We start from the raw sequence: 20,742 nt of genomic DNA, 5'->3' as shown, positions 1-20,742 counted from the left end.
TGAATACGTTCCCGAGGGATTGCCCTCCACGCAGTTTGTATCCGAGCCCACAAATCCGTCACACCAGTTACTGGAGGACCGTGACGCACCAGGTGCCGACCAACCATATCCCAGACATGTTCGATATGCGACATGTCCGGCGAACGTGCAGGCTAGGAAAGCAATGGTAATCGTCGCTCTTCGAAGAAGGCTTGTACGAGGTGCGGCTAGAAAAAAACCGGACTGATGCTGGAAAAAACATTTATTTACAATTATTTACAATTTCATGTTATCTCCTTCAATGTACTCTCCTCCTCGGTCTCTACACCGCTCCATACGAATTTTCCACTGTTCATAGCAATGCTGCAGATCATTTTCGGTAAGTCCATACATTACTTCCGTCGCTTTTTCTTTTACTGCTTCAACAGTCTCAAATCTAGTTCCTTTCAAAGCTGACTTGACTTTAGGGAAAAGAAAAAAGTCACAGGGGGCCAAATCAGGTGAGTAGGGTGGATGATCTAAGATGGGAATGTTGTGTTTTGCCAAAAACGTCTTCACTGACAACGCACTGTGAGCTGGGGCGTTGTCTTGGTGAAGGATCCATGACTTTTTTCTCCACAAATCGTTCCGTTTTCTCCGTACTCGCTCACGTAGGGTAGCCAGGACGCTAATGTAGTAATGCTGATTCACTGTTTGTCCCTCTGGTACCCAATCAATGTGCACAATCCCTTTGATGTCAAAAAAAACAATCATCATTGCCTTGAATTTCGATTTTGACATTCGTGCTTTTTTTTATCGTGGAGAACCAGGAGTTTTCCAATGCATCGATTGGCGTTTAGTTTCGGGATCGTAAGTAAAAAACCACGATTCATCGCAAGTAATAACATTTTGTAAGAAGGTGGGATCACTTTCAATGTTTTCCAGGATGTCAGAACAAATCATTCTTCGGCGTTCCTTCTGTTCAATTGTGAGACACTTCGGAACCATTTTTGAACACACTTTGTTCATGTTGAAACTTTCCTGAAGAATCTGCCTAACACTTTCCTTGTTAACTCCTGTTAACTCAGACACTGCTCTGATTGTTAAACGGCGATCTTGTCGAACAAGTTTACCGATTTTTTCAATGTTTGCATCAGTTTTTGCTGACAATGGTCTGCCAGTGCGAGTGTCATCACTGGTGTCTTCGCGGCCATCTTTAAATCGTTTAAACCACTCAAACACTTGTGTTCGTGATAAACAATCATCGCCGTACACTTGTTGTAACATTACAAACGTTTCACTTGCAGATTTTCCTAGTTTGAAACAAAATTTGAAGTTAACACGCTGTTCTTTCTGTACACTCAACATTTTCCGACGCACAGACAAAACGTCAACTACTTAAAACAGACGCCACGGCCAGACTGAGTGCAGGAGGCAGATGAAACTCGAGCAGTAGGCGGAGCGAGAGTCACGTGACAGGCCACGCGACTTTTAGCCTTATTGCATTCGTTTTATTGTTTCACCAGTACTAGTCCGGTTTTTTTCTAGCCACACCTCGTACATTCCTCGCAATATGTGGCCGGTCATTGCCCTGTTGAAATGTGGCCTATGGAGATGCCTGAAGCAGGGGGAGTACCTCAGGCTCCATAACCTCCGTTAGGTACCGGTTGATGTTCAAAGTGCCCGCAGTACGTACGAGGCGAGATCGGTTGTTGTAACCAATGGCGCCCCAAACCATCATACCTGGTGTTTGTCCGCTATGCCGCTCCACAATGCAGCCCTCCAGGTTGCGCTCACTATGGTACAGCCGGACACGTATGCGGCCATCACTGTAGGACACGTTGAAGCGGGACTCATCCGAAAACCGTGGACGCAGACAAGTTCACACCTGTTGCACTGCTCCAGCGACGAGCAAACACTGTGGATGACACTGCACGGTCCGTAATGGCCATGCGGACAAGATGACGGTCATCCCGTGTTGTGGTCATGTTCCGTTGTCCAGTTCCAGCTCCTCGCCTCGTACGACCTTCCCCTATCCACCTTCCACACACGCATCACTGTCGTAGCAGCATGCCCTGTGCGAGCCGGAATGTCACGATATGACAACCCCGTCTCTCGGAGACCGATCATTCTGCCCCGTTCGATCTCGCTCACATACCGATATGGCTCTATTTGGCGTCGACGAGGCATACTGGCACTCTCTGTATTGTTTCCACCTTGTGTGACAGCTCTGCACTGACTACACTAGGCGCAACACCGACCCTGTCGGACCGACACGAGAGGGCTCTGCTCGGCATACGTGTACCCCATCTCGCTGCAAAACGTATGACGTATTGCTTGCACTTCCGTCGCCACTTCCACCGAGTGTAGCGCTATTCGGGTAATTCCTTCTCGGAGCTGCACTTTTCACAAACGGAAGTGTATTATTCTCTAGGTCGTCTGCAACTTACCTGTTGTTTTACCTCAGGTATGGGAAGCTGTGTACATTACCCATCGCAAGATCGCCAACTAACATCTCGGCCTCTGCATTCAGTACCTTAGTCATTTTGTACGGCATCTTTAGGCTAATTTTCACTGCAGTTTCAGTAAGATTTTTCAGGATCATTTATGCATCTTCTTAGTACGACTTCTGATTTAGTTTACAATGGTGGTAATTCCACATAATTTAAGTGGGAGTAACAAAAAAATTTTATATTCATAGGAGATTGTTGCTAACTGAAATTTCGTGAAAAGATCTCACCGCAAAGAAAAACGCCTTTGTTTTACTGATTGCCATCCCAGTTCGATGATCATATACATGACACCCTCATCCCTATTTCGCAATAATGCAAAACGTGCTGCCTTCCTCTGAACTCTTTTGAGATCCTCCGTCAGTTCTATATGGAAAGTATCCCATACAGTGCAGCAATACTCCAGAGTCGATGGACGGGCTAGTGTAGACAGTCTCTTTAATATATTTGTTGCATCTTCCAAACGTTCTGCCAATAATATGTAATACGTGGTTCGCTTTCCCGAAAACATTTTCTATATGATGGTTCCAATTTAAGTTGTCCGTAATCATAATCCCTAGATATATAGTTGACTCGAAAACCTTAAAATTTGTGCAATTCATCGTGTAAACCAAATTTGACGGAATTTTTTTTACCACTCATTAAGATGACCTCATATTTATAACTGTTTTAGATCATTTGTCACTGTTCTAGCGTAAATCATTTTAGTTTGGATTTTCTAACGACTGTACTAGAGGGTAAACAGCAGCATCATCTGCAAACAATCTAAGAGGACTGCTCGGATTGTCTCCTAAATCCTTTATACAAATTAAGAACAGCACATGACCTCCGACACATTCGGGAATCCCGAAATCACTTCTGTTTCACCCGACAACTTACCATCAATGAATAAGAAACGGCTACAGTTGCTGTTTCGGCCTTTTTACTGATATTAGGCCATTTTCAAGTGGTTCTGAAAACTGAGACTTCATAGCCACGTAATTCGATCTAAGCAACTTATGAGGGACGGTGTCAAAAACATCCTAGAAACATAGAAATATGGAATCTACCAGAGATCCCCTATCGATAGCAAGCAGTACTTCGGGTGAATAAAGAGCCAGTTGTTTCACAGGAACGGTACTTTCCGAATCGGTGCTGGTTTTGTGCCAATGGATCGTCTTCTTCGAGGTATTTCATAATGTTGGAACACAGTACATGTTCCAAACTCCTACAGCAGTTCGATGTCAATGATATGAGTCTGTAATTCAGAGCATTACTTCCATTTCCTTTCTTGTGTACTGATGGCACCTATGAAACTTTCCAGTCTTTAGGTACGAATCTTTCGTCGAGCGAGCAGTTGTGCAGTCGGTGACAGAACTTGAGAGACCCGCTCGCCATATCATTATGCCTAACTGCACAGCTTTTTGTTACCACAGCACAACATGCAACGAGATGTAGTGATACCAAACTCTTGTCTACAAGCGTGAAGTCGAAAAACTATCGAAGCATTTTCAGACTGTTTTAGATACTGTGGAAGAATGTAATGCTGCTAATTAATTTCTCTCTTATGTCTATATGCTGTGTTCGCTAAACAAACGAGAAAATGATGTTTAGTATGCACTGTTCGAATGCAAATGAATTACGACTTAACATGACAAAGATGCGAAAAGGTCTTTCTTTTTTAATTAAACAAAGTATCTATAATTGTCACGTATTAGCTAGATAATATGAACTTTCGACTTCGAAGTGGTCTGCGTCTACATCCAATCCACAGTCATACTGACGAAGCGTTACAGAAATATCACGAAAGTATGTAATTGTAGGAGTAGGGGTAGATATATAACAAAATCCAGTTTAAAAAAATCAGTGCTACAGTTCAGTCAATACAAGTGACAAAATCCAGGAAAGGCAGACACTAGCAAGTGTGCAGTTCAGCAAATCTTCGCCTTTAAATGTACAGGGTACAGAATCAAGGTAGCGAAAAAACTTATGGGGGAGTAGTAGTCTCAGGATTTCTTTAGTGATAGTCGACCTGCCTGCTAGCGGCTCTTTTACAGAATAGGCAAACATCTTGTCTCCGTCGAGATTAGAACCGAGAACTAACGCGGTATTCCCCTCCTGTAAGGGTGAACACTTTACCGCTAAGCCAGCACACAACTACGCCAACAGCACCCTCTTGTTGTCCCTGTAGCTCAGACGGAGAATTCGCAACGTGAATGGCGAACTAAGCTGCAATATGTGTTGAAATGAGCTTCCTGTATGCAAAAACATAAATTTTCTAGCTCTGTATCATCCTATATATGAGAATAACTCAGAAAATTTAATCTGTATGACAAGAAAATATATAGTGAATTCACCAGAATATTTATGAACCACTCAGCAAGAAAATCGACGGTCACATAGATGCTAAACGTTTTCTATAATGTTGCAAATTCTCCATTACACTAGCGACAGAGAGAATACGTTTGTCCAGGCGATGTGTTTTTTGAGCTGTCTGGCAATGGGGGAGATCACCCTTTGAAGACACAGCGTTGCCAGCTGACACTGCGTTGACTGGGAACACAAATAGCTCGTGTAGACTATTGAGTTTTATTCAAATTTCTGTAGCTATGGTTTGGGCATAAGGCGAAGTTACGAATAACATCCAGATACATCGACTGCAACTTGAACATCATAAATGAAGAACAAGGAAAATTATTTAGTCAGTTCTCTTCTTCAGTAACTGACGTACATATTTTTGTTTTTCAGTCTTAAATGAACTGCAAACTAAAATATTCATTCATGGGAAGCGAATTGCTTTCTTAGCACCACCAGACGCTGTTGGCATTATGAGTACGTAACATTAATTTTAATATTATTTACTTGAAAACAATTTTCCTTGTGAAAGCTTACACTGCCACCACATCTGACTTCCGCCCCCGGTAGCTAGAGTGGTCAGCGTGACAGAATGTCAGTCCTATGGGCCCGGGTTCGATTCCCGGCTGGGTCGAAGATTTATTCCGCTCAGGGACTGGGTGTTGTGTTGTCCTAATCATCATCATTTCATCCCCATCGACGCACAAGTCGCCGAAGTGGCGTCAAATCGAAAGACTTGCACCCGGCGAACGGTCTAAGTTGTTTCAAATCACAAAAGCAAACCATGTAAAAAAGTCTTTCGCATTGATCGAAAAATAGGATTCGAAAGCCGCGAAGATGATTAAACAATTGAATCATTGCAGTGGAAGCTAAATTCCAACTTCTGATAACATTAAAGAAGAAGCAATTGTTATGAGAATGTGAAAGAAGGAACAAAAAGTGCTCACGGTAATGTGTTGAATATGTCGTTCTTAAGCAAAACTGTCATTCATTCTATAAAAACCAAAGAGACGAAAAGTGTCATCTGCTCATAACGATTTCAAAATATGATTGCTGGTGATACTTTGCCAGTAAAGTGAAAAACGCTTGATGAATGAGCTAATTAAACTTCAAGGCAGCTTATGACAGAGACGTACCAAATTGAGACATTGAAGTTACCCTAGGTGAGCTTGGGACGTAATATCTATCCTGTACCTCGCAGTTCGTGCAATTTTCACATAGTTTGCTGCCCCTCTAGGCTATTACAACGTTGGTATGCAAATTACCGAGGCGTAATTGTTAAAACAGAGTGCTATGTTACGTATTACATTTGTGGCTGGATTTGACTCAATGGACAAGGCTACTGTAATTTCATTTCATCTTGGAGACTACTGGAAAGCCTTAATAAGGCTTTTAAGATATATCCTTCGCATATCAACTTGTCTCCTGATACAATATTGCTTATTGTCTCTAGTTGAACTAAAAGGTTGAGGTTCATATAAACTGCGTAAAACCAGAAGAACAAATAGCCATGGAGACCAGACATCTTACGCTTTTCATTACCGTGGAATAACTTGAAAACCTTAAGCACTTGTAAGGCAACGAATTCAGATGAAATGGGGTTGATGAAATAAATTGAAATAAATTAAACATTTCGAGTTGAAACCTAAATCATTTCTTGCCTAACTAGTTCCGTTTTGAAATCGCCCCTACACATCTAACAAAGAGCAAAGATTTGTGGCTGGAGATCTCTTCCACTGGTTTTAAACACTTTGACAACTGCCGGCCGGGGTGGCCGAGCGGTTCTAGGCGCTACAGTCTGGAATCGGGCGCCCGCTACGGTCGCAGGTTCGAATCCTGCCTCGGGCATGGATGTGTGTGATGTCCTTAGGTTAGTTAGGTTTGAGTAGTTCTAAGTTCTAGGGGACTGATGACCACAGCAGTTGAGTCCCATAGTGCTCAGAGCGATTTGAGCCATTTGAACTTTGACAACTTGAGATGGCTGTGGGGAGTACCCACCACCTGATACTGTCGTCATCCCAGTCACGGTGCCATGTAGTCCCCAACTAACACCCTATAATTTCATCGAAAAGCTCAGCAATGATATAGTTTCAGCAAGCGAGTCAAAAACAGGGAATAAAAAAGTCCACAAATCACAGGAAATGAAAAACGCCTGTTTCCACAGAATCAATATGGTTTAGACTTACTTCTACATCTACATCTACATCCATACTCTGCAAGTCACCTGACGGTGTGTGGCGGAGGGTACTTTGAGTACTTCTATAGGTTCTCCCTTCTATTCCGTCTCGTATTCTTCGTGGAAAGAAAGATTGTCAGTATGCCCCTGTGTGGGCTCTAATCTCTCTGATTTTATCCTCATGGTTGCTTCGCGAGATATACGTAGGAGGGAGGTATGTTCTCGAAACTTCAACAAAAGCCCGTACCGAGCTACTGAGCGTCTCTCTTGCAGAGTCTTCCACTGGAGTTAATCTATCATCTCCGTAACGCTTTCGCGATTACTAAATGATCCTGTAACTAAGCGCGCTGCTCTCCATTGGATCTTCTCTGTCTCTTCCATCAATCCTACCTGGTACGGATCCCACACCGGTGGCCAGTATTCAAGCAGTGGGCGAACAAGTGTACTGTAACCTACTTCTTTTGTTTTCGAAGTGCATTTCCTTAGTATTCTTCCAATGAATCTCAGTCTGGCATCTGCTTTACCGACGATTAATTTTATCTGGTCATTCCATTTTAAATCACTCCTAATGCCTACTCCCAGATAATTTGTGGAATTAACTGCTTCCAGTTGCTGACCTGCTATATTGTAGCTAAATGATAAAGGATCTTACTTAATATGTATTCGCAGCACATTACACTTGTCTACATTGAAATTCAATTGCCATTCCCTGCACCATGCGTCAATTCGTTGCAGATCCTTCTGCATTTCAGTACAATTTTCCATTTTTACAACCTCTTAATATGCTACAGCATCATCCGCAAAAAGCCTCAGTGAACTTCCGATGTTATCCACAAGGTCATTTATATATGTTGTGAATAGCAACGGTCCTGCGACACTCCTCTCCGGCATACCTGAAATCACTCTTACTTCGGAAGACTTCTCTTCATTGAAAATGACATGCTGCGTTCTGTTATCTAGGAACTCTTCAATCCAATCACACAATTGGTCTGATAGTCCATATGCTTTTACATTGTTCATTAAACGACTGTGGGGAACTGTATCAAACGCCTTGCGGAAGTCAAGAAACACGGCATCTACCTGGGAACCCGTGTCTATGGCCCTCTGAGTCTCGTGGACGGATAGCGCGAGCTGGGTTTCACACGATCGTCTTTTTCGAAGCCCATGCTGATTCCTACAGAGTTGATTTCTAGTGTCCATAAAAGTCATTATACTCGAACAAAATACGCGTTCCAAAATTCTACAACCGATCGACTACTCCAAGAACTCCATGTTGCATGCGCAGGCTTGGAGTTACAGCAGCAGTTTCCTGAAACTACGTCTTGCAAGGCGAAACCGCCATAGGTCGCTCTCTCACACAGTATAAACTTCGCTTCGTGAAAAAAGGGTGAAAATAAAGGGATACTTATTTAATCTTAAGTGCCAACGCCCAATAGTTACCCAGAAAACGACGTTCAAAGTTTTGACGCTACTTCATCAGCTAGCGCAAATGAGTCGGTAACATAGTGGCTAAAAGCACAGTTCGTGAATTTTGTGCTCCGAGTTCGAATCCAATCATATCTCCTTTTTTTGTCGCGGATTGTGTGGCCTTAATAACATCGGTATTTTTTGTGACTTCGAGAAATACAGTGGGATTTACAGACACAGCAAATAAGTATTTCAAATCCTATTAAATATACATTGTATCATCACAGGTCTTATGTACCGTTACACGAAAAACATATAAATACTAGAATTTCAATTATTGGTTTGTTATTTTCCTTTTATACTTCAAGAGAAGCAGTACATTCCCCAGAGTGGTATATATCATTGACATTTAAAGCACAAAAATTTAGAGCGCCTAGGAAAAATGTGAAGGTGCATATGCCACAGTCAGATATTTTAGTGTGAATATCGTTAGAGAAAGGAACCTCATTAACGTTGGTAAATACCTTGCGATCTGGCGATAATTTCGCGGCAAAACAAGCACATCAAAGGGTTTTCTCAGAAGCTGGAGCCTGCAGTCCATTACGAATCCAGGCGTGTATTTTACTAATTGCTTCGCTCCTGCTTGTGAGTTCCGTTTGCTGTGCGATGAGAACAGAGCGCTTCTATAATGGGAGAACGTAATTCACCTGTCAGTAAAAGCACGGTATACGTTATAGGTTTAACAGAACGGCGTACACTTTGGCGGAATTACGTTCAATTAACACGTCGATATACCGATTTCATCGACAAACAGGCCTTAATGGAAGGAGAGATGGCTTTGCCAAGGCCACGAGTCAGTAATGTTCAGAAACGGCTACATTTTTACGAAAGGTCACAAAACTTTGTCCGGAAACTGATAATATGTATCTTCAGTACAAATCAAAGCATAAATTGATGTACTAGACTATATGTTTTTCATTTTGAATTACTATTAGTTACATACGGTTATATAAGACTTGTGATGATAAAATTAATTGTAACGAGATCTGAAATGCTTATTTGTTTTGAAAACCATTCACCTGTATATCCCGATGTCACAAAAATATTGATGCCATTGATGTAATGTACTTACGTGATAACAAAAGGAAAAATAACAACCTAAGATTGGATTTGAACGCGGAGCGCAAAAATTTGAAACTGTTCTCTTAGCTATTACGCTACCAACTCGCTAAGTGTAACACCACGCGTGTGAACTGAAGCAGTAGGATCAAAACTTTGGCTGTAATTTCTCGGAAACTATTGAATGTTGGCACCCAAGACAAAATACGTGTTCGTCTATTATCGTCATTTTTTTCACTAAGTGAAGTTTCAACTCTGTCAGAGAGCGACCTTCTCCGGGTACCCTTTGTCAGATACAGTTTCAGGAAACTGCTGATGTAACTCCACGCCCGCACATGGAACATGGAGTTCTTGCAGTATTTCCACACTAGAAACATAGCTCGGCCAGGTCTATGGGTCCCAAATGGTCTGTCTTGAGAAACTAATATACTACCAAAGTTAATCAATAGGCCCTGCATCTCTAAGGAGTGCTATGATGATATCAGAATTGTTACAGTAAGATTAAACTATACTGATTCCGTGGATATTGATGTTTCATTTTCTGTGGTTTGTTGACTTTTTTATTCTTCTTTTTCACCGCCTTTCTGAAATTATATCATTGCTGAGCCTTTCAATGAAACTGTATGATAGCGTTCTGGAAAGTAATGTCTCCGAATTTTTACTCTGTTCTCAATAAATTAAAATTCATGCCTATTAATCGGCCGACATTCCCTTTTTGCTGTCACATATTCCAGTCACCTGCGGCTAGAGGGCTTCGAGTTGCAGCGTGCAACAAGGCGGTGTGCAACGTACCTACACTATGTGATCAAAAGTATCCGGACACCCCCAAAAACATACGTTTTTCATATTAGGTGCATTGTGCCGCAACCTACTGCCAGGTACTCCATATCAGCGACCTCAGTAGTCATTAGACATCGTGAGAGAGCAGAATGGGGGGTTCTGAGGAACTCACTGACTTCGAACGTGGTCGGGTGACTAGGTGTCATTTGTGTCACACCACTGTACGCGAGATTTCCACACTCCTAAACATCCCTAGGTCCACTGTTTCCGACATGATAGTGAAGTGGAAACGTGAAGGGACATGAACAGCACGTACAGCACAAAAGCGTGCAGGCCGACCTCGTCTGTTGACTGATAGAGACTGCCGATAGTTAAAGAGGGTCGTAATGTGTAACAAGCAGACATCTATCCAGACACACGGGAATTCCAGACTGCATCAGGAGCCACTGCAAGTACTATGACAGATAGGCGGGAGGTGAGAAAACTTGGATTTCATGGTCGAGCGGCTGCTCACGAACCACACATCACGCCAGTAAATACCAAACGACGCCTCGCTTGGTATAAGGAGTGTAAACACTGAACGATTGAACAGTGGAAAAACGTTGTGTGGAGTGACGAATCACGGTACACAATGGGGCGATCCAATGGCAGGGTGTGGGTATGGCAAATGCCCGGTGAACGTTATCTGCCAGCGTGTGTAGTGCCAACAGTAAAATTCGGAGGCGGTTGTGCTATGGTGTGATCATGTTTTTAATGGAGGGGGCTTGCACCCCTTGTTGTTTTGCGTGGCAATATCGCAGCACAGGCCTACATTGATGTTTTAAGCACCTTCTTGCCTCCCGCTGTTGAAGAACAGTTCAGGGATGGGGATTGCATCTTTCAACACGATCGATCACCTGTTCATAATGCACGGCCTGTGGCGGAGTGGTTACACAAGAATAACACCCCTGTAATGGACTGGCCTGCACAGAGTCCTGACCTGAACCCTATAGGACACCTTTGGGATGTTTTGGAACGCCGACTTCGTGCCAGGCCTCACCCGACCGACATCGATACCTCTCCTCGGTGCAGCACTCCGTGAAGAATGGGCTGCTATTCCCCTAGAAACCTTCCAGCACCTGATTGGACTGCTTGCGAGAGTGGAAGCTGTCATCAAGGCTAAGGGTGGGCGAACACCATATTGAATTCCAGCATTACAGATGGAGGGCGCCACGAACTTGTAAGTCATTTTCAGCCAGGTGTCCGGATACTTTTGATCACATAGTGTGTGTCCGTGAGTGAGAAATAGCGAGCTGCAATCGAGTTTCTAAACGCAGAAAATGTCCCACCAATTAAAATCCATAGAAGAATGAAAGCTGTGTACGGTGATGATTGCATCGATATCAGTAATGTGCGACGTTGAGTTGTTTGTGCTGGTAATGAAGGAAAAGGCAGTGCTAGCCTTAACGTCTGTGACAGAACGCGGAGTGGACGACCTCGTACAGCAGCCGACGAGACTCATCGGAATCGGGCTGATGAACTCATCAGAGGAAACTGTCGGACAACACAGACACAGCTCTCAGGTAAGTGTGACATATTACGAGAGCGTGTAAGGTCATCACTGCAGAGCTGCGGTACGGAAAACTGTGTGCATAGCGGGTGCCCCGAATGCTCACTCGTGTCATGAAACGCAAGAGACTGGACATCTGTCAATAATTTCGGTTCCGTTTTGGGAGTGAAGGTGATGGGTTCCTTAACGTCAGTGTGACAGGTGATGAAAGCTGGGTTCGCTATTTTGATCCTGAAAACGAGAGGACATCAATGGAGTTCAGCCAAAAGGATCACCGACGCCAAAAAAAAGACCAATACCATATCGTCAGCAGCAATGTAGTGCTCAGAGTGATCTGGGATGTTCAAGGTGTGGTGCAGTTGGAATTCATTCCTAAAGGCGTCACCATAAACTCCGCAAAGACCTCAGAAAACTGAGAGAACGAATTCGAAAAGTTCGTCCACACATGGGGCACCCTCTTCTTCAGCATGATAATGCCAGACCTCACACGAGCGCCGCGGTATCTGCAACTTCACTTTGATAGTGATGAAGCGGTATAAGCGGAGGTAAGATTGTGGTTCCGTCACCAAAGTTTGTACACAGTGATAGTATCAACAAACTGGTATCTCATTGGAAGAAATGTGTTCGTCACCAGGGTGACTAGTTGAGGAACAAATATGTAACAAATGTATAGAAATGAAGGATAAAGATGTAGAATGTTAATAATGTTTGTTTTATTTGAAAAGCTTAAAAATTCGGAGGCATCACTTTTCAACACGCCCTCGTTATTATATATAATGTCAACAGTGTCAATTGATGCTAAAAAAGAGAAACGCTTCCGCTAAATGAGTTTTTATTTTGCTGTTCGCTTGAAGCAGCAAAACAAAAATACCTACGACAGCTACTGACGCGGAGAACTACGCAAATAACTTTCCCTGTTCTTTATTTGTGAAGTTCAAGTTGCAATCAGAGCATCTGGATATTATTCGTAACTATGCTTTAGACTCAAATGATAGTTAACAGAAATGTAAATAAAACTCATTGGTCTATGCAAGCTATTTCCACCCCCAGTCAATGAAGTGGCAGACTTCGAATGACGGTCTTCCCCAGTGCCAGCCAGCTCAAGAAACGTATCACCTGAGCTGACGTATTCTGCCTTTCGCTAGTCTAATGGAGGATTGGCAACATTGTTCTTTCGAACATATCCGAAAGAACAGACACCACATATACAGGGTGATTTCTTCCACCGTGTACAAACCCTAGAGATTGATCGATGAAAGGATACAGAACAAAAGAGGTCTAATGAACTTTGTCCGTAAATGCATGGTTTCCATGCTAGAGACCATTTATTCAATCATCCTAGGAAGTTCTGGTCTTACGTTAAATCAGTAAGTGGCTCGAAACAGCATATCCAGACACTCCGGGATGATGATGGCATTGAAACAGAGGATGACACCCGTAAAGCTGAAATACTAAACACCTTTTTCCAAAGCTGTTTCACAGAGGAAGACCGCACTGCAGTTCCTTCTCTAAATCCTCGCACAAACGAAAAAATGGCTGACATCGAAATAAGTGTCCAAGGAATAGAAAAGCAACTGGAATCACTCAACAGAGGAAAGTCCACTGGACCTGACGGGATACCAATTCGATTCTACACAGAGTACGCGAAAGAACTTGCCCCCCTTCTAACAGCCGTGTACCGCAAGTCTCTAGAGGAACGGAAGGTTCCAAATGATTGGAAAAGAGCACAGGTAGTCCCAGTCTTCAAGAAGGGTCGTCGAGCAGATGCGCAAAACTATAGACCTATATCTCTGACGTCGATCTGTTGTAGAATTTTAGAACATGTTTTTTGCTCGAGTATCATGTCGTTTTTGGAAACCCAGAATCTACTATGTAGGAATCAACATGGATTCCGGAAACAGCGATCGTGTGAGACCCAACTCGCTTTATTTGTTCATGAGACCCAGAAAATATTAGATACAGGCTCCCAGGTATATGCTATTTTTCTTCACTTCCGGAAGGCGTTCGATACAGTTCCGCACTGTCGCCTGATAAGCAAAGTAAGAGCCTACGGAATATCAGACCAGCTGTGTGGCTGGATTGAAGAGTTTTTAGCAAACAGAACACAGCATGTTGTTATCAATGGAGAAACGTCTACAGACGTTAAAGTAACCTCTGGCGTGGCACAGGGGAGTGTTATGGGACCATTGCTTTTCACAATATATATAAATGACCTAGTAGATAGTGTCGGAAGTTCCATGCGGCTTTTCGCGGATGATGCTGTAGTATACAGAGAAGTTGCAGCATTAGAAAATTGTAGCGAAATGCAGGAAGATCTGCAGCGGATAGGCACTTGGTGCAGGGAGTGGCAACTGACCCTTAACATAGACAAATGTAATGTATTGCGAATACATAGAAAGAAGGATCCTTTATTGTATGATTATATGATAGCGGAACAAACACTGGTAGCAGTTACTTCCGTAAAATATCTGGGAGTATGCGTGCGGAACGATTTGAAGTGGAATGATCATATAAAATTAATTGTTGGTAAGGCGGGTACCAGGTTGAGATTCATTGGGAGAGTCCTTAGAAAATGTAGTCCATCAACATAGGAGGTGGCTTACAAAACACTCGTTCGACCTGTACTTGAGTACTGCTCATCAGTGTGGGATCCGTACCAGATCGGGTTGACGGAGGAGATAGAGAAGATCCAAAGAAGAGCGGCGCGTTTCGTCACACGGTTATTTGGTAACCGTGATAGCGTTACGGAGATGTTTAACAAACTCAAGTGGCAGACTCTGCAAGAGAGGCGCTCTGCATCGCGGTGTAGCTTGCTCGCCAGGTTTCGAGAGGGTGCGTTTCTGGATGAGGTATCGAATATATTGCTTCCCCCTACTTATACCTCCCGAGGAGATCACGAATGTAAAATTAGAGAGATTAGAGAACGCACGGAGGATTTCAGACAGTCGTTCTTCCCGCGAACCATACGCGACTGGAACAGGAAAGGGAGGTAATGACAGTGGCACGTAAAGTGCCCTCCGCCACACACCGTTGGGAGGCTTGCGGAGTATAAATGTAGATGTAGATGTTGCAGAGACTGCGGTCTAATACGCGCTGTACCATACAGCCACAGTTACAGTACGCATGGTTTCCTCCTAGAGGGTGGTACTGTTCCTCATAGGTCACGCCCTAGTGCCCTCTCCAGCCATAGTAATCGATAATGTTGTGTCCGATTCACTTCTCTTGCTGACTCACCTTGTAGTGAATGTGACACAGCGTTGTACACAAAGGTTCAGTGTTGGAATCGAGAGCTTGCCAGCATGGTGTTTACTTACGGAACGGCAAATGGCAACGGGAGGCGGGCAGCAAGGTTGTATCAGGAAACCTATCGCCATCGACAACAACCACAGCAATCAATGTTTGCAACAGTGTTTCGCCGTTTGTCAGAGACAGAGTCGTTTCAGGGAGTAGGAAATCATGAAGGACGTACCAGAAATTTTCAGGCACCAAACTCGGAGGAAAATGTGATTAACACTGTGGAAGGCGCCCGCCGTGTCCATTGCCAGGCAGTTGGCCCGCCAGTACAGGGTAAGCCAGACCACCGGTGGAACATTCTCCATGACAGTTGTTACTTCCCTTATCACTTACAGTGTGTGCAGGGCTTACTAGCGACAGACTTTCCAGTTTGGGAGCAGTTTTGTCGCTGGTTTCTCCATCAGGCGACCACGAGCCCGGGGTTTGTGTCATCAGTCCTATTTACAGATGAGGCCACCTTTACGCGGAGCGGTATCTTCAACTTCCATAACAGTCGTCTGTGGGTTAGTATGCAGAAGCCTCATGGTGTGGTGACAGCGAATCATCAGCATCGGTGCAGCCAGAACGTGTGAGCCGGGATAATTGGCGACCGTATTTTGGGACCAGTCTTCCTTCCAGCTCGCCTAACAGGTCGGAACTATCAGCGTTTCTTACGGGTGACTTTGCCTTCCTGCTGGAAGAAGTGCCAATGACGATTAGAAGGGTTATGTGGCTGCTCCTCGGTCGTGATCCAGCCCACTTCGCCGTTAACGTCCTGACGCACCTCAGTCGTTTCTTCCCTGGTCGATGGATTGGACGAGGGGGTCCAGCTGCACAGCCTGTTCTTTCTCTGTGTCTCAACCTCTGCTATTTCTGATTATGGAACCATCTCAAAAGTATTGTGTATGCAGAGCCCATGTGGAAACGCTGGAGCAGCGTATTCATGCTGCCGTCGACACTGTTCGGATGCAGCCTAGCCGATGCGCACGTGTGAGACAGAACATGCTACGGCGCGTACACGCATCCGTTGAGACACATGAAAACCATTTTCAACACATACTGTAACTGTGGCTGCATGACACAGTGCATATTACGTCCGCAGTCTCTCAACAATATATGATTGAATAAATTACCTCGAAGAAAACGGTCTATTGACACACAGTCAACATGGGTTTAGAAAACATCATTCCTGTGAAACACAAGTAGCTCTTTATTCACATGAAGTGTTATTGACAAGGGATTTCAGATATATTCCGTATTTCTGGATTTCCGGAAGGCTTTTGACACTGTACCACACAAGCGGCTCGTAGTGAAATTGCGTGCTTATGGAATATCGTCTCAGTTATGTGACTGGATCTGTGATTTCCTGTCAGAGAGGTCACAGTTCGTTGTAATTGACGGAAAGTCATCGAGTAAAACAGAGGTGATTTCTGGCGTTCCCCAAGCTACTGTAATAGGCCCTTTCTGCTCCTTATGTATATAAACGATTTGGGAGACAATCTGAGCAACCGTCTTCGGTTGTTTGCAGATGACGCTGTCGTTTATCGACTAATAAAGTCATCACAAGATCAAAGCAAACTGCAAAACGATTTAGGAGAAATATCGGAATGGTGCGAAAAGTGGCAGTTGACCTTAAATAACGAAAAGTGTGAGGTCATCCACATGAGTGCTAAAAGGAACGCGTTAAACTTCGGTTACAAGATAAATCAGTCTAATCTAAAAGCCGTACATTCAACTAAATACCTAGGTATTACAATTAAGAACAATTTAAACTGGAAGGAACACATAGAAAATGTTGTGGGGAAGGCTAACCAAAGACTGCGTTTTATTGGAGGAACTTTTAGAAAATGTAACAGACCTACTAAGGAGACTGCCTACACTACGCTTGTGCGTCCTTTTTTACAATACAGTTGCGCGGTGTGGGATCCTTACCAGATAGGACTGACTGAGTACATCGAAAAAGTTCAAAGAAAGGCAGCACTTTTTGTATTATCGCGAAATTTGGGAGAGAGTGTCACAGAAATGATTCAGGATTTGAGATGGACATCATTAAAAGAAAGGCGTTTTTCGTTGCGACGGAATCTTCTCACGAAATTCCAATCACCAACTTTCTCCTCCGAATGCGAAAATATTTTGTTGACACCGTCTTACATAGGGAGGAACGATCACCAAGATAAAATAAGGGAAATCAGAGCTCGTACGGAAAGATACAGGTGTTCATTCTTCCCTCACGCTATACGAGATTGGAATAATAGAAAACTGTGAAGGTGGTTCTATGAACCCTCTGCCAGGCACTTAAATGTGATTTGCAGAGTATCCATGTAGATGTAGATGTAGAAACGGTGTCTAGCATGGAAACCATGCATTTCCGGACATGTTCGTTAGAACTTTTTTGTTCCGTATCCTCTCACTGATCAGTCTCTGGAGTTTGTGCACGATGGAAAAACCATTCTGCATATAACTCGGGTATGATGGCCCAATGATCCCTTGAGTGCAGATGCACAACTCATTCTACCTCTTACGGGAATCAGCGATATGCTGCGAGTAATGAGCGTAACAGGTAGGGGCCACTACGTCAGTAGTGTCTTGATAAGTTGGGAGTCTACATCGGTCAAGGACCGTGTCCGGATGGCCGAGGCGGTCAAGGCGAGCGTTCGCGAGAAGTGGAAATATCTGGATTCGAGTCCCGGCCCAGCACAAATTTTCAACTTTCCCCATTGATGTATTTCAGTTCCCAACGGCTTTCTTGTATAGTCAAAAATGGCTCTGAGCACTATGGGACTCAACTGCTGTGGTCATAAGTCCCCTAGAACTTAAAACTACTTAAACCTAACTAACCTAAGGACATCACTCACATCCATGCCTGAGGCAGGATTCGAACCTGCGACCGTAGCGGTTGTGCGGTTCCAGACAGTAGCGCCTTTAACCGCTCGACCACTCCGTCTTGTATAGTCACTCGTTATTTTCTTGTCATATGAATTGAATATTCAGAATTATGCTCACACATGCGATGACACAGAAGTAGAAAATTTACACTACTAGCCATTAAAATTGCTACGCCAAGAAGAAATGCAGATGATAAACGGGTATTCATTGGACAAATATATCATACTAGAACTGACATGTGATTACATTTTCACGCAATTTGGGTGCATAGATCCTGAGAAATCAGTACCCAGAACAACCACCTCTGGCCGTAATAACGGCCTTGATACGCCTGAGCATTGAGTCAAACAGAACTTGGATGGCGTGTACAGGTACAACTGCCCGTGCAGCTTCAAGACGATACCACAGTTCATCAAGAGTAGTGACTGGCGTATTGTGAGGAGCCAGTTACTCGGTCACCATTAACCAGCCGTTTTCAATTGGTGACAGATCTGGAGAATGTGCTGGCCAGGGCAGTAGTCGAACATTTTCTTTATCCAGAAAGGCCCGTACAGGACCTGCAACATGCGGCCGTGCATTATCCTGCTGAAATGTAGGGTTTCGCAGGGATCGAATGAAGGGTAGAGCCACGGGCCGTAACACATCTGAAATGTAACGTCGACTGTTCAAAGTGCCGTCAATGCAAACAACAGGTGACCGAGACGTGTAACCAATGGCACTCCATACTAGAGTCCTGCATGACCGAGTAAGCGAGCACAAAATACGAGGTGGGGCGAGCACACCCTAACTGGATAGGCTACCCGCACTAGTTCTTGTGACCGAGCATAGAAGCCGCGACCGAATACGTAGCACATAACTTCGAACACATTACACGTGTTGTTATCCGTGTGAACCTGCAGCCAGTACGGGCTTCTTATTTGTGGTGTGTCTCTCTCTTTAATCATGCAGCGCGAGGAAGCCAGTGTAGTAAGACGTAAGATTGAAACCAATGTTTACACATTAAAGAAACGGGAAGGTCTAAAAAGCCAAGTATGGAGTACATTTCTGTTGGTTGTAGATGAAAACATTGCGTCTACTGGGTACGTATCGTGCATAAACAGCTCCACTTTATTGTTTTTCCAGTCGGGAACCACTCATTTAAAGAAACACAGTTGCAAGAAACCTCACAAAGATCGTTTCTTTGGCCGTCCTTCCGTTATCTTAATATGCTTGAAATAAGTGAAAAGCAGGAAATTCTTAACAATGTGCGACAAATGTGTGCTACGCACGCAGGTACAACATTCAATCATTAACATAAATCGTTTTTGCATAGTTAGTGGAAAGTGTATTATAGAGAAACGGGAATGTTGTGACTCGTATAATATTTCATTAACGTAAAACATCTCGTTTTTATGGGAACGGGGGTCGGGTTGTTTGGGGGGAGAGACCAAACAGCGAGGTCATCGGTCTCTTACGGGAATGTTTCGATGATTTCCATATCAGTTCTGTATTACTTGTCCCTTTTGTTTATTATCATAGATCCTTCAAGTACTGTGTCATCACCACCCAGAAAGAGAGCTCGTTTCAAGGAATGGAGGAACAACAGATCATCCGCAGCAGATGAAGTAGATCTGTACATTTTAATGCACCCCGGAGATGATGATGACATCTTAAAGCGGTGGAGCAGACATGAAACAGATCTGCCAGGTTTTGCTGCAGTTGCAAGACGTATTTTATGTATCCCAGCAACAAGCGCACCTAATGAAAGGTGCTTTAGTAAAGCCGGCATGGTACTAACAAATTGCCGCAGCCAATTAAATCCGGAACGCGTTAGTGATTTCCTGCTGATCAACAATAACTATAATTTTGTTTATGTTGCAAACGATTGAAACGTATGACAAGTTACGTCTGTAAATGTTTAATGTTCTTTGTATGCTTTCTTTATGAAGATGGTTGTCTTCTAGATTACAGGGAAAGCACTTATTTAATGTTTCCTATAAATGAAAGGAAAAATATCTCTTTTGTTTGGAAATGAGACCCGTTCTTGGAAATGTTACTTTTGTATTAAAAGAGAGAGAGAGAGAGAGAGAGAGAGAGAGAGAGAGAGGCGTTGGATTTATACAGTAAAGTACAGTGCAGCGAGCCGGGGCGAAGCGAGGTGAGACGTCAGCGGTGACCGGTCATGCTCGGTTATCCGCGTGTCCGGAATCCGGACAACAGACATGGGGCGAGTACGTGACCGAGCCGAGTCGTACGGGACGGGACACGAGCTGCTCTGTCCCCCCGTCAACTGGCGAGCCGTGACCGGTCAAACACTGAGCGTTGCAGCACTCTACCCCATACCATCACGCCGGGCGATACGCCAATATGGCGATGACGAATACACGCTTCCAATGTGCGTTCACCGCGATGTCGCCAAACACGGATGCGACCATCATGATGCTGTAAACAGAACCTGGATTCATCCGAAAAAATGACGTTTTCCCATTCGTGCACCCAGGTTCGTCGTTGAGTACACCATCGCAGGCGCTCCTGTCTGTGATGCAGCGTCTAGGGTAACCGCAGCCATGGTCTCCGAGCTGATAGTCCATGCTGCTGCAAACGTCGTCGAACTGTTCGTGCAGATGGTTGTTGTCTTGCAAACGTCCCCATCTGTTGACTCAGGCATCGAGACGTCGCTGCACGATCCGTCACAGCCATGTGGATAAGATGCCTGTCATCTCGACTGCTAGTGATACGAAGCCGTTTGGATCCAGCACGGCGTTCCGTAT

The sequence above is a fragment of the Schistocerca americana genome, chromosome X, assembly GCF_021461395.2.
Source record: "Schistocerca americana isolate TAMUIC-IGC-003095 chromosome X, iqSchAmer2.1, whole genome shotgun sequence".
Taxonomy (NCBI): Eukaryota; Metazoa; Arthropoda; class Insecta; order Orthoptera; family Acrididae; genus Schistocerca; species Schistocerca americana.
Note: the sequence above shows the minus strand (reverse complement) of the source record.